Raw genomic sequence first — 10,178 nt, forward strand, 5'->3', positions numbered from 1 at the left:
TTATTTTGTTCTGGTTTTCAGCTGTCTTTCCATTATTCTGATGTCTCGATGGTCCAGTCTCAGACATCTCAGAATTTGCAAATTATTTCAGTACATTTTTGTAAGTTGTAAAGTAAGAAAAGTGTAGAGTTTCAAAATTTCATAGGAAAACTATTATAGGGCCATTCCATCGTCACGGGCAGGACATTTACACTACATTTTTGATGCTTTAAAGTTGTATATTTCTAAAAATACAGCATAAATCCTGCTAATTGTATGATACATAAGCAGTACAGTCTTATGGGGCGTTTACACTTAGTCGATTTAGTCGCACGACTAAATCGACTCGCTGCATTTGCCACTAAATCGAAGCAACTAGGCCGAATCAGATTGATGGATGTGTTCAATTATTTCAACCACAGAAAATAGAACGTCTTTTAATTCAGTTGCCAGTCGATTAGTCGCCTTCGATCAACAAGCGATTAAGTTGAAGTCCCGTTTACACGGTCGATTAAGTTGAAAGTGACGTCAATTCAACTGAATCGAACGGAAATCGACTAAGTGTAAACGCCCCATTAGGAGTATATGTAGCTGATGTCTTCAGTATTTTTTTCTGATTAGAGTAGAAAATATTAAATCCTAATTGTCTGTCACGGGCGGGGACAAAAAAGAGAAGTGACTTTCGACACACCAAGTGAATGTTACAAAACTCTGTGAATTCTTAGCTCAAAATGTTTTTATTTAAACGGAAAAATATAAATGATGAAATTTTTACCAAACTTCACTTAAGAGAAATTTGCCAAATATTTATATTAGTGAAAAAACTCAACTTTACTGTGTCACGGGCAGGACACATGGTTGTCACGGGCAGGACACCGTGTTAATCAACACACAAAATCTCAATAAGAATGATTTCAAAAATGAAATAAAATCAAAAATAAGTCAATTTCTGCTGTTCTGTTATATCATTGTACACAAATAGTTCTAGAGCTCCTTCGTGGCTAAGCGGTTAGCGTACGTGCCTTTGGTGTGGGAGACCCGGGTTCGATTCCCGACGGGAGCTCATGTGGTTCGGATTCCACGTTAATCAGTAGGTCCACCTCTCATATAGCCTCGCTGCTGAACGGGATGCTAAACAAAAATCAACTCAACTCAACAAATAGTTCTATTTACTTTACTTGGGACTCGCTTTTATCACATAATATAAAAATATGTAGTACACTTATTTCTCACCACCTATACTTTAGTAAATGGTTTTATTTGTCCATTTAGATGCACCTTGTAGAGAAATTCGTACAAAACACTGTCTAACAGTATATAAAATAGGTGCTGGTATTCAGTGTCCGTGCCGTGGAAAATCAGCGCCCGGGGCGAGAGTATACGACGGCGCCCCCGTAAATATGAGTGAGGTCGACAGACCAGCCTCAAAGCGTCACCATGGTTGGCGCCATGCGTAAGAAAATTTTCAAAAATAAACCATGCTTTTCCTTGATTTTGAGCACTATATAATATTTTTTCCTTCCATTTTTATATATCTTTTATTTTTCCTCCTGAATTTTGCGCCCCCATGCTTTGACGTCTAGGGCCGTCGCCCCGCTCGCCCCTTCCCCCCAACGCCACGGCACTGCTGGTATCACAGGTTTGATTGAAATGCATGTAAGACACTTCAACAGTCTTGAAAATTTTACCGCAATCGCTTACGGTCTTCATATGAATTTCCTTGACTTCTTCGTCCTCTTCCTCTGGGCTATGTGAGATAGTTGCATGCAAGGATCTTATAAAATATATCTAAAAATTTTATAAGATCCTTGGTTGCATGTTTATGCTTTTTTTTTTCTGTCCACTAGAGAAAAATTCCACCAACAAAAATGTTCCTTGTGTTATATCTTCAACAGCTGGCCTAACACAAGCCTTGTTAACATGCAAACCTAAGTCGTCGCTCAGGATAGCTTCATGTCTTTCGGAATCATCATTTTCAGAATCTGAATAAAAGTCTGTTAGGAGTTAAAGATTTTACACGGGATGAAGCTCTGATTTAAAAGGTCGACGAACTACCATATTTTCGCTGTCAAATTGCAGGAAAAATATACCGTATATCTGTTTTGATTGGAGACATTCAATTGACAAGAGCATTTTCCCGACGAGTGTGAACTTAGCAGGACCACTTTTGAAAATTATAAATGTTTGCACACCATACGTTTGTACCGGTTTGTACCGTAAAAATTTTCGTTTGTACCGGTCTCAAATTCGAAAAAATCGAAAAATAAAGTGGTCTTGCTAAGTTCACGTGAACTTAGCAGGACCAGAATACAAATTTCTGCAATTCTTAAGATTTCTCTGTTTGAATCGTTTGTTCTACGTTTGTACCGGATTGTACCGTAAAAATATTCGTTTGTACCGGTCCCAAATTCGAAAAAATCGAAAAATAAAGTGGTCCTGCTAAGTTCACGTGAACTTAGCAGGACCATTGATAAATTTCTACAAATTTGATGATTTTTCTGTACGATTCGTTTGTACTGCGTTTGTACCGGATTGTACCGTAAAAATATTCGTTTGTAGCGGTCCCATATTCGAAAAAATCGAAAAATAAAGTGGTCTTGCTAAGTTCACGTGAACTTAGCAGGACCACTGATAAATTTCTACAAATTTGATGATTTTTCTGTACGATTCGTTTGTACTGCGTTTGTACCGGATTTTACCGTAAAAATTTTCGTTTGTACCGGTCTCAAATTCGAAAAAATCGAAAAACAAAGTGGTCCTGCTAAGTTCATGTGAACATAGCAGGAACAGAATACAAATTTCTGCAATTCTTAAGATTTCTCTGTTTGAATCGTTTGTTCTACGTTTGTACCGGATTGTACCGTAAAAATTTTCGTTTGTACCGGTCCCAAATTCGAAAAAATCGAAAAATAAAGTGGTCTTGCTAAGTTCACGTGAACTTAGCAGGACCACTGATAAATTTCTACAAATTTGATGATTTTTCTGTACGATTCGTTTGTACTGCGTTTGTACCGGATTGTACCGTAAAAATTTTCGTTTGTACCGATCTCAAATTCGAAAAAATCGAAAAACAAAGTGGTCCTGCTAAGTTCACGTGAACTTAGCAGGACCACTGATAAATTTCTACAAATTTGATGATTTTTCTGTACGATTCGTTTGTACTGCGTTTGTACCGGATTGTACCGTAAAAATTTTCGTTTGTACCGATCTCAAATTCGAAAAAATCGAAAAACAAAGTGGTCCTGCTAAGTTTACGTGAACTTAGCAGGACCACTGATAAATTTCTACAAATTTGATGATTTTTCTGTACGATTCGTTTGTACTACGTTTGTACCGGATTGTACTGTAAACATTTTCGTTTGTACCGGTCTCAAATTCAAAAAAATCGTAAAATAAAGTAGTCCTGCTAAGTTCACGTGAACATAGCAGGACCAGAATACAAATTTCTGATATTCGTAAGATTTCTCTGTTTGAATCGTTTGTTCTACGTTTGTACCGGACTGTACCGTAAAAATTTTCGTTTGTACCGGTCCCAAATTCGAAAAAATCGAAAAATAAAGTGGTCCTGCTAAGTTCACGTGAACTTAGCAGGACCAGAATACAAATTTCTGCAATTCTTAAGATTTCTCTGTTTGAATCCTTTGCTCTACGTTTGTACCGGATTGTACCGTAAAAATTTTCGTTTGTACCGGTCCCAAATTCAAAAAAATCGAAAAATAAAGTGGTCCTGCTAAGTTCACGTGAACTTAGCAGGACCACTGATAAATTTCTACAAATTTGATGATTTTTCTGTACGATTCGTTTGTACTGCGTTTGTACCGGATTGTACCGTAAAAATATTCGTTTGTACCGGTCCCAAATTCGAAAAAATCGAAAAATAAAGTGGTCTTGCTAAGTTCACGTGAACTTAGCAGGACCACTGATAAATTTCTACAAATTTGATGATTTTTCTGTACGATTCGTTTGTACTGCGTTTGTACCGGATTTTACCGTAAAAATTTTCGTTTGTACCGGTCTCAAATTTGAAAAAATCGAAAAACAAAGTGGTCCTGCTAAGTTCACGTGAACATAGCAGGAACAGAATACAAATTTCTGCAATTCTTAAGATTTCTCTGTTTGAATCGTTTGTTCTACGTTTGTACCGGATTGTACCGTAAAAATTTTCGTTTGTACCGGTCCCAAATTCGAAAAAATCGAAAAATAAAGTGGTCCTGCTAAGTTCACGTGAACGTAGCAGGACCACTGATAAATTTCTACAAATTTGATGATTTTTCTGTACGATTCGTTTGTACTGCGTTTGTACCGGATTGTACCATAAAAATTTTCGTTTGTACCGGTCTCAAATTCGACAAAATCGAAAAATTAATGATCCTTCTAAATTCACGTGAACACTGATAAATTTCTACGAATTTGAAGATTTTCCTTAACAAATCGTTGGTACTGAGTTTGTACCGGATTGTATCTTAAAAATTTTCATTTGTTCCGGTCTGAAATTCGAAAAAATCGAAAAACAATGTGGTCCTGCTACGTTCACGTGAACGTATCAGGACAAGAATACAAATTTCTAGAAATCTGAGGATTTTTTCTTAACAAATCGTTTGTAGTGCGTTTGTACCGAATTGTACCGTAAAAAGTTTCGTTTGTATCGGCGTGAAATTCAAAAACTCGGAAAGGAAAGTGTTCTGCTAAAACAAAATGAGACATTCGTGTAATAGTTTTTGAAACAATTTTCATTATATTCTATTGCATTATCTGTTGCTAAAACGCTAGGTGTCAAACTATGGTACGAATTTAAAGATTAATTAATAATGTGTCGCTCGCGATGAACCGAATCTTTTGACTACTTTTTTGGATGAGTGAGTTTGTCGTCTCTGACTAGGAATGATCGACTGTACTTTATGAGTCGTGTTTCTTGGTGATTCGTGTATTTTCAGGAGTCGTAGTTTCTAAGGAGACGTGGTTCTTCTAGGGTTATGGTCTTTGGCAGTTAGGTTTCTTTAGGAGTACGAGTTTTGAGGAAGACACGGTAGTTTGGGATTGACAATATTTGTAGCATATAAATCTTGTACAGTCAGTAACAATATTAAGTATAGATTGGAGCTTTTTTTCTTTATACTGGTCCCTCCAACCTATACCTTAAATTTTTCTAACTGAATGTTGCTAATTCGCGAATCGCCTCTTGCTTCTCGATCTTCGTGATCCTCATAACATTCTTATCCAAAAACTTAACAGTTACGGTCTAAGAGGAGTCGTTAACTCATGGATTAAATCATATTTGCAAAATCGCACCCAAGCTGTTGAAATATCTTTTTCGTCAGACACAGCTGAATCAGCAACTTATAAATCTCAATTTAGAAGCATCTCTACCGGCGTCCCTCAGGGTTCGATACTAGGACCCATATTATTTTTGTTATACGTAAATGATTTGCCACATGACGTATCATTAGCAAGTACAACTATGTACGCAGATGACACAAGCCTAACAATAACAGGTACAAACTATGATATTGTCTGCGATAAAATTGACGAGACAACTCGTAGTTTAGAACACTGGTTTGCCCAAAACAAACTAAAATTAAACACAGACAAATCTACAGCTCTAAATTTCCATCACATTCAAAATAAGCAGTGCGTAGAAATTGACATAGCGCTAAATAATCATAAAATCATGTACTCAAAGTCAACCAAATTTTTGGGACTCTGGCTAAATCACAACCTCTCCTGGGAAACTCACATATTTTCACTGGCCCAAAAACTCAATAAAATGCTCTATGCATTAAAATCAATTAAACATGTTTTACAATTTGACACGATTCGTAACTTATATTTCGGTCTCTTTCAGTCTTTACTTACATATGGCATAATCTTCTGGGGAAATTCTCGAAAAAGTAATATGTTGTTTGTAATACAAAAAAGGCTTTTAAGAACTTTAGCAGGGGCCAAAATAAACGACCCATGTAGGCCAATATTTAAGGAATTTAAAATTTTGCCGTTACCCTCTCTTTACATGTTTCGACTGCTGCTCTTCGTCAAAAACAACATTGACTTATTTAACACACCATCAACACATAAATATGATACCAGGCGCAAGGATAAAATCCCCAGCAAACAGCACTTCACTAAGTTATATGAAAGGAATCCAATGTTTATGGGTTCTATATTGTACAATAAACTACCTCAGAATATTCGAAGGACAGAACAAAAAGGAGAGTTCAAGAGGTTAATGAAAACCTATATGTTGCAGCACTGTTTTTATTCTGTAAACGAATTTTTAGATATGTAAGTGAATTTGTCTATTGATAGTTTTGGGTAGCATAGTAGTTTAATTCAATTGTCTATTGATAGTTTTGGAAATATATTGTTATGTAATGCTTTTATATCGTAGATGTAGCATAGTAGTTTATTTCAATAGGTATGTATTTGTCATTACTACGTGTTTTATATATTTGTACCCTTGACGAGTCTTATTCATACGCACGTAATCGTGCAATATGTATGACTAAAAAGACGAAATAAATGAATGAATGAATGAATCAGTTGCTTTTTTTTTTTTTTTTTTGGAAAGGTGGTTTCAATGATTCGTGCGCCTTCTCAACAGTGTAGGCAGATTGGGCTACAAGAAGCGGATTGGGCAATTTTTGATCCAAAAGTTCCTACCAAAATTTCAAATTGGGCGACCCATTACGTTCTCGGCTACTTGCAATTATCTGCCAGTTTAACTCAAAAAAATACTCTACTTTCTTATTTTTATATTTGGAATCACAAATTTATATTATACAATAAAAATTTTGTTTGTTTAGTATCCTATTCACAATGAACAATAGTTTTACTGAAACTAAAACGTTTGATACTAGCACAATTCTTTTTTTAGTAGATTTTAACCTCAAGATCTTACAAGACCAGTGTTTTGTTGACTTTGGACTGTAAAAGTATCACTGACCGTGGTTCTGTCTCAGTTAATGCTCAACCTAATCCCCAACCTCACGTGAACTTAGCAGGATCACTTTATTTTTCGATTTCTTCGAATTTGAGACCGGTACAAATGAAAATTTTTACGGTACAATCCGGTACAAACGTAGAACAAACGATTCAAACAGAGAAATCTTAAGAATTGCAGAAATTTTTATTCTGGTCCTGCTATGTTCACGTGAACTTAGCAGGACCACTTTATTTTTCGATTTTTTTGAATTTGAGACCGACGGTACAATCCGGTACAGACGCAGTACAAACGAATCGTACAGAAAAATCATCAAATTTGTAGAAATTTATCGAATTTGGGACCGGTACAAACGAATATTTTTACGGTACAATCCGGTACAAACGCAGTACAAACGAATCGTACAGAAAAATCACGTGAACTTAGCAGGACCACTTTATTTTTCGACTTTTTCGAATTTGGGACCGGTACAAACGAAAATTTTGACGGTACAATCCGGTACAAACGTAGAACAAACGATTCAAACAGAGAAATCTTAAGAATTGCAGAAACTTGTATTCTGGTCCTGCTAAGTTCACGTGAACTTAGCAGGACCACTTTATTTTTCGATTTTTTCGAATTTGAGGCTGGTACAAACGAAAATTTTTACGGTACAATCCGGTACAAACGCAGTACAAACGAATCGTACGGAAAAATCATCAAATTTGTAGAAATTTATCAGTGGTCCTGCTAAGTTCACGTGAACTTAGCAGGACCACTTTATTTTTCTATTTTTTCGAATTTGATGACCGGTAGAAACGAAACTTTTTACGGTACAATCCGGTACAAACGCAGAACAAACGATTCAAACAGAGAAATCTTAAGAATTGCAGAAATTTTTATTCTGGTCCTGCTAAGTTCACGTGAACTTAGCAGGACCACTTTATTTTTCAATTTTTTCGAATTTGAGGCCGGTATAAACGAAACTTTTTACGGTACAATCCGGTACAAACGCAGTACAAACGAATCGTACAGAAAAATCATCAAATTTGTAGAAATTTATCAGTGGTCCTGCTATGTTCACGTGAACTTAGCAGGACCGCTTTATTTTTCGATTTTTTCGAATTTGGGACCGGTACAAACGAAAATTTTTAAGGTACAAACCGGTACAAACGCAGTACAATCGTATGGTGTGCGAACATTTATAATTTTCAAAAGTGGTCCTGCTAAGTTCACACTCATATTTTCCCGTCTTTTATTCAAAGCGTCTTTTTTTTTTTTTCAATTTCTGCTGATGATAGTAATAAAACAGATATATTTTGAAACGAAGAGCTTAAAGCTGCTACGAAATCAGCAGCATATTCTACAATTACTTTATTTTGTTTCACAAAGTTCCATACTGGCCGTTTTGTACGCACTCCAATCCCATCTACTGCTCCCTTGAAACGAACAGAAAGGTGACGCTAATGATAATATTTATATGGCACTTATTTTAAGTTAAAACATCATACTGACAGTAATAGATAAACCTCTATTTAAGTAAATAATGTTTATGCTTAGAAAACTTTATTTTAGTACACATGGAATCAATTTCTATCATGAATAACCAATGTACACAAACTTTCCCACCAATGGCATGCCCACTGTCACGGGCAGGACAAGTTTTCAAATTCAAATAAATCGAAATATATTATTAGCATTAGTCCAAAATTTGGTAAATGTGAAGTACGCATGCAAATTGTTATTTCTACTAAGTACGAACCACATTCTCAAATTTAGTAATTCAGTACAATAACTTTTGGTAGTTTTCTGTCACAGGCAGGACACTCAAGTTGACGTTTATATCTTTAATGAAATTATAAACAATTTTTATCCTGTAAACACTTTTTCAACTGCAGCTTGTAGCAAAAAGAAGCATCTTAAATAGCTCGAAGTTACTTCAGCCAAACATGCACAAATTTCCGTAAAATGTTGCCGATAACAAGAATAAAAAAATTCCTTGCAGCTGTCATGTTACAAATTCACAATTTAGATTTAAAATTTTACCTGAATTCTAAGTATAAATAAGTTTTTCTTTGTGAAAAAGTAAATTTCGTTCTATTTACTTCATATATATGTAAAAATGCATTGGTTTTGACAGTTTTCGAAAATTTGGGTTCAGACTCACTTTCGCGTGGAATGGCCCTATATTGGCATTGCATTTTAACATGTGAATGTAGCTATTTGTAACGTAAATGTAGGATTCCCAGCTTGCTTAAGCCAAAGATGCTTAAAAACAATCTCATATGTGGGGACAAGGTTTACAAATCTATATTAGTCCAGCTTTCTAAGTCATTGTGTCCGGCTTTTTAATCATTGCCTTCGACCCACTTCTTACGTACGTTATAATCCAGCATCTCTCAGATGTGGTCCTCTTAAAGTGAACATCAGTCGAAATAAAGACAGAAAAAAATACGGAATTCATGTAGGAAAAATAAAGGTTAATTGAATTTTGTTTCACACGATATAGTTGAAAATACAAACATAGTGTGAAAATTACAAAACCGAGCACTTGGTCGGAGAGCCTCCCAGTCCGGGTCGGAGAGCCTCGTCCCCGCAGTTTTTTTTTTCATTACAAAAATAATTGAAATTATTTATATATTTTTGAAAGTTTGTAATAAACTCATGATATAGTCTGGGTTCTGGCTGCCTCCTCCCCCAGATTTTACCTTAAATTAGATCCGCCACTGCAACCAAGCATCTTTCGCTTTCTTCCCCACGACTGATATTTTATGAAATATATCACTCTACCCTGTATAATATTTTTAAAACCCTTTACGAGCTCCCTTATGGCTAAGCATTTAGCGTATGCGCCTCTACCGTGGTTTCGACTCCCGGCGGGAGTTCATGTACGAATTCCACGTTAAGCTGTAGGTCCACGTCTTATATAGCTTCCCTGCTGAAAGGAACGCTAAACTAAAAATCAAATCAAGCCTTTAATTAGTATTAATGGATACTAACCTGTAAGATATATTTTCTTCTAATAATAAGAAAAATAGAGTTAAGAAAATTTTAATTACACTGGTCAACAAATTTTCACTTTTTATTTTTTACAGAAACGAAAGTAGCCAATCTTTATAGATTTTGAGGCGCTGAACACGAATATCACACTTAAAATTAGCTGGTATCTCAGGGTTGCCAGTAAATGTGAAATTTACCTTTAAAAAATCATGTTTTTCACATTTATTTTGTTAGGTTTTACTCAGGAACGTATAATTACGTCCCTATTTATCGTTGCGGAATG

The sequence above is a fragment of the Thermobia domestica genome, chromosome 8, assembly GCF_964235325.1.
Source record: "Thermobia domestica chromosome 8, izTheDome1.hap1.1, whole genome shotgun sequence".
Taxonomy (NCBI): domain Eukaryota; kingdom Metazoa; phylum Arthropoda; class Insecta; order Zygentoma; family Lepismatidae; genus Thermobia; species Thermobia domestica.